This window comes from Rhipicephalus microplus, chromosome X (assembly GCF_043290135.1).
Source record: "Rhipicephalus microplus isolate Deutch F79 chromosome X, USDA_Rmic, whole genome shotgun sequence".
Taxonomy (NCBI): Eukaryota; Metazoa; Arthropoda; class Arachnida; order Ixodida; family Ixodidae; genus Rhipicephalus; species Rhipicephalus microplus.
This window is the reverse complement of record NC_134710.1, coordinates 61,882,555-61,888,607: the sequence shown is the minus strand read 5'-3', so window position 1 is coordinate 61,888,607 and position 6,053 is coordinate 61,882,555.

The following is a 6,053-nucleotide window of genomic DNA, read 5'->3' as shown; positions in this document are numbered from 1 at the left end:
GAAACCTTTTGTCGTCGCGATCACTTTGCGATTTACCTCTATGACGCACGCGTTCGCATTTTCTAGTTGAAGCCCGTACTTAGAGCCTTAAAAGCCCTACATGCGTAAAGCTGTGTGGTGGCGACAACTTCAGATAATCGGTGGTCGCGGCGTGCGCGATGTTTATCGCGGGCGTCACGTGTCTACTGTTGCACGTCCCGTACCGGGGTCAGGGGTCTGTTAAGCCTCACAATCAAACTTACCACGGTTGTCTATCAAGGCTACTCAAAATAATAACAGAATACCTACATTATCACACTTTCTCATGTGACTGCACTATAAAAACTGCCGAGGGTATCGCAGGAGTAAAACGGCCAAGTCACTCTTCAAAGTGTTCTTCTACTCTCGCAAAACATCACATCGAGTGAAATTCAATTCCACTCTGTATGAAACGAGAGAGTGAAAGAGCTTTCTGCTCTTTCTTTTTTCGAGAGACTGAAATGTCCATGTACTCTTCAAGCACGAGAGAGTAAAACGTGGTTGTACTCTTGCTCTTCATTACTTTTAAATGCGTCGACACACCGCGAATGATTAGCGCTACCTAATAGCCACAGATATATGCAGTAAAACGTACTGTATTTATCTGTTGAGAAGATAGAGCCGATTAACAAAAGAACAGCGTTTCGAGCGCGTGCCAGAGAATTTCGGCGCACTGGAAGGCACTTGAAGCTTTTGATATCCACGTTTTTAGCTTTAGATATGTGTAGTGGAATAAGCGAATACTATCTCATTCAATATGTCATGATCAAAACTCAACGCAAACGGCCATGACATTCTCCTTATAATAATATTTATGTTTTTCGCTACGACCATCGCACATGGGCGATGGTGCCGTAAGCCTAACGTACGCTATGGCTGCAGTGAAGTATGGTGGCTTTAGTCGTAAAAGGTGAACAAGAATGACCGAAAATATATCGAAGGGGGTAAGATAAAAGCTAAATTGTTTAGTGTACACTACAGAAGTGCGACGTTTCGTACGCAGAGTTGACTAACCACTTAGCCAGTCAGTGAAAATGACGTTCATATAATCGCGGTTGCGCTAATCTTCCTTTTTCTACTGTGAAAAACGTGTCGGGCAGATGTTCTGATCTCACGAAGCACAAAACAAACACAGTGAACACGTTAGCTACAGTCCGGCTGGTTTTGAGAAGCTCGGAGACACTCAAATTTATGCGCTTGAACAAGAAAATTCAAACTTGTCACCAAAAGTACTTATGACTTAAAAGAAAATAAACAACCATTCACCGTCTGTCAGTGTGGTGTAGTGGTTAACGTGGTGGGCTAGCAAACTAAACTACGTCTAGAAGTTGAAGGTTCGAATCGCAGTGTTGTTTTTCTAACATTTTTTGTCGTATAGTGTTCGTATTTAGTTATCCTTACAATCTGCGCGCGCGGAGATCCGTGAAAAACAATTAAAAAGCACAATTTCGGCTTAAGTTCTGCTATTTTTTTTATTAGGTGCACATGTTGCTCTTTTCGGTGAGGTTATGCTACTCTACTTCGGGCACCGTTATATTACTCGGTTGAGGTGGAGTTTTCACCCGTTCGGGGAAATCACTGAACTCTGCCTCAACAAGAAATGATTTATTCTGGAAAAGAGAGTGAAATATGGGACAAGAAAGTACTCTCACAAAAAGAGTGCCCAGCCCTCCCTTAGTTTTTATAGTGCGGCTTTAGAGAACACGAGTGATTCGCTTACTGAACACAATCGCAACAGCCCGTATCTACCACTCTCGCCGTTCTGCTTCGCGAAAGCTGCGGAAATTGGCAAAACTGAAGTCATTTACGTCCATGGCAATTCACAACGCAGCAGTACTGCGGACTGGGGTCTTTTTTTTTTTTCGTTGTGTGTTCCGCAGAGCTGTTGCGTCTGCTCTTGCTTTCGCCGTCATTGAGGCGAGTGAACAAGCAAGCACTTCACGGTGGTTCGGTGACGCGTCCGACTAGCGAAGAGAGATGCATAGCTTTTTGTCTGAGTGTTCAATTTGCAAATACACCTAATATTTAGCTCAATCTTTTCGTACGCTGTAGTTGCACCTGGTTGCGCAGCAAACTGTGCATGGGAGTCGGGCTTTGCACTACTAGAAACTGCGTCAATAGATGACGCTGCTTGTCCGCAAAACTCCAGAGTCTGACGTTTACACGTGGCCTCAAGGGAATAGGCGCAGTAGCGTGTGAGCCTTTTCTAGGGGGTGACCAGTGTCACAAACGAGTGCTCGAGAAAGAGCACGCCGCCGAATGCTAGCGACGGCGACAACACCAGGCACCAGATTGTCTTGGCAGAAACCGGCGAATTGAAGAAAACGGGTATCAAAAAGACGCCGCCCGTGCGCATTCTCTCAACATCGAAGGCGCCGTCACCAGCCGACCAGCCTCCTCGCATCCATCGCCAAGCAACCTCATGAATCACCGAGAAGGAAAGCGCGAGTCATTCCTTAGTTGCGCCACGTGTCGCGGATTGTTCTCGAAAAGGCTCGTCCTTTCCTTGGCTTTGGCTGTGCAACGCTTCGACGAAGCTTGACGAACCTAGAGTGAACGTATTTAAGCGAACAGCGGTTGGCGGTGAGTAGGAGATGAAGGAAGTCTGTGCCATTGTGCGTAGGGTATACGGGATGAGAGTTTTCCGCCATCGGGTGAAGGCTTATGTCTTCAGTGGCAAAGCAGGGTATGAGAGGTTTTCCACCTGCGGGTGAATGCCTGTGCTGCAAGCAGAAGAAAGGTGTGTGTGTTTACCGCAAACGGGCGAAGACGCGTTCTACTGTCGCAGCACGTGAGTGGCTGATGTGTTACCGGCCAAGAGCTCTTGGTATCGGAGTCCGGACATTTGACGGCGCGATTTTTCCTAGAACAGAAACTTCAGGGGCAGCGCAACAACAGCAGCACTGAACTTTGAGTGAGTGGTTCCTGGAAGAAAATCATTCAAACTTTGTTTCAAGAACTTCGGACTGAATAAGTTTCAGGAACTTTTTAGTTTAAGTGTCTTGGTTAGTGCATAACATTGCGTTGTAGTGCGTGTTGTTGTTTGTGCCCGTTGTTTCGAGTATATTTTGCTGTGTTGTGTACTTATCGTTAGAGTACCTTGAGAGTGGAGACGTTTTGTATTGGATTATTGCCAACAGTGCATATTTGTGTATTGCCCCGCCGTGGTGGTCTAGTGGCTAAGGTACTCAGCTGCTGACCCGCTGGTCCCGGGATCAAATCCCGGCTGCGGCGGTTGCATTTTTGATGAAGGCGGAAATGTTGTAGGCCTGTGTGCTCAGATTTGGTGCACTTTAAAGAACCACGGGTGGCCAGAATTTCCGGAGCCCTCCACTACGGCGTCTCTCATAATCAAATGGTGATTTTGGGATGTTAAACCCCACACATCATCATATTTGTGTATTGTTTGATCCACCGTATCTGAGAACATATTTGTGTTTGTTATAAACTCTCGGCTCTGACTCGTTCTGTGGACCACAGCCGGCATTCGCTGGTATGCCAAATAGGACCACATCTATATTGTCCGTGCTTTTGTTGTGCAGTTAGGGGGGCTGATACGTCGGCCCTAGGAATTAGCCCGGCGATAACCTACATAATTAACGGGACTAGTGACAACCAGCTTTAAACCATGATGTCATCATGATAATCACATTTTCCTAGGCCTGATGACAATGCGCGCTTGTACCACGCATTATTACTGCAATCTTTTATGTTGTATTGTGAACCATGTATACAAGACGCTTGTGTTTTTCAAGCATGAAAGTTACTTTTACTGCATTTGCAAGCAGAGCAAGTTATTTTCCCTTTATTCGCAAGCAGACGCGGGGATGTGTGGTAGAAAATCCGCTTGCAACGCAAATGACCCGGGTTCAATTCCTACTCCAAACCAGGTTTTTATCATTTATTTCACTTGCATCATTCTTTATTTTTCAGTCATGCATAAGATGATAATTGGGTCACAGCCAACGACGCTCATGCCAACACTGACGACGACGCCGGAATTCCTGCGAAACAAGCTTTTTAACGCTATAGCGTTAAAATTGAATAGCCAGCATTCTAACCAGAATTGACGTTTCATGAACATTAGGGTTTATTAAAAAAAGTACATAGTTCCGAGACCTGGCGTGGATCTGTGGCAAAATACATGATTAACACGCAGAATGCTGGGGTTTGATTCCTCCTGGGAACCTGACATTTATTATTTGCATTTTGCGGGTCAACGCTGTGAGTGCCAGCTTTTTCTTAACGCTCACGCGTTAAGATTTCCCACGTGTGTTTTCGCCGTTCTAGGTGTATATGTGTCCAGTGGCTCCAGAACAGCGAGAGGGAAGTGGGGGCTGTCGCCCTCACAGGTTACAAACCAAAGAAGCATGTCCCCCCCCCACACACTGAAAGCTGCTACGACCACTACCCTCCTTTTTTTCTAGCCTTAGCAAAAACTGATATGTAGCAACGCCCCTATTATATATATATAGCTGCCCACAAACGTAGCCACCACATTTCAGGCATACTTCCGGAGCCCCTGTATGTGTCCATCACCAGTGGCCCCTACCCGCATACCAGTGGCACATACCCGCACGCGGGTATGTGCTACTGTCTGGGATGGGAGAAAGTGTTTGATGACTTATGCGGCAGAATTGTGACTTATCCATGTCATAAGCAGCGGTTCGTACTCGTCAAACCATCTCACCCTCGCATACTAATTTTGCTTTACACCAAGTTAAGGGGGTGATCGCGAGAGAGCACCCAGACGTAGGTGGATAGATAGATAGATAGATAGATAGATAGATAGATAGATAGATGGATAGATAGATAGATAGATAGATAGATAGATAGATAGATAGATAGATAGATAGATAGATAGATAGATAGATAGATAGATAGATAGATAGATAGATAGATAGAAATGTGCTTGCAGTACGCGAAGAAATGCTTCGCATTTTAAATAGGCGCAGAATAACGAATAGCAACCGCAGCGTGCTTTAACACCGCACTCGCTCCGTTGAGTGCCTTCACTGCTTTGCGCTGACCGGTGGCTGTGCTTCGTTGCAACAATGTGCGTGCGTCCGATTCGCTTGGCAGAGGTGAAGCTATGCCTCCTGCCAGTGCGGTGCATGTCTCACCAGGCTCATTCGGTGGTCATTAACACAAATAAGGCCAAGCAGCTCAGCGGTCATTTGTTTCGACGATCGATGACACTGCGGGTGACAATGCTTGGAATGGTAGATAGGCAACCCTGGGGCAGACCTCGTTGGCTCGAATGAGTGGCTCGCTGATTAACCTGACACCGACGACCGTAGCTCCGTAATCGCCAGTCCTGTCAACTAAGGTTAAGCAGTGCGTGTGCGAAATGCCGCGTTAATGGTGTGCTGGTGCATTGCTCGTTTGAACAGTCCACTAGTGCACATCATTAATTTCACGAGCTTTCCCCAAACTTACTATTATCTTCCAGAAGCCGGTGTCCTTGCTAATTAAACAATGGACAATAATTACGTTCGAACGACTCGGGTTGCTTATATAGAGGTGGCCAGCCTAACTCTACATATCATCAGCATCATCATCAGCCTGACTACGTCCACTGCAGGACAAAGGCCTCTCCTATGTTCCGCCAGTTAACCCGGTCCTGTACTTGCTGCTGCCAATTTATACACGCAAACTTCTTAATCTCATCTGCCCACCTAACCTTCTGTCTCCCCCTAACCCGCTTCCCTTCTCTGGGAATCCAGTCAGTTACCCTTAATGACCAGCGGTTATCCTGTCTACGCGCTACATGCCCTGCCCATGTTCATTTCTTCTTCTTGATTTCAGCTATGATATCCTCAACCCCTGTTTGTTCCCTAACCCACTCTGCTCTCTTCTTGTCTCTTAAAGTTACACCTACCATTTTTCTTTCCATTGCTCGCTGCGTCGTCCTCAATTTAAGCTGAACCCTCTTTGTAAGTCTCCAGGTTTCTGCTCCGTAGCTAAGTAGCGGCAAGATACAGCTGTTATATACCTTCCTCTTGAGGGATAGTGGCAATCTACCTGTTATAATT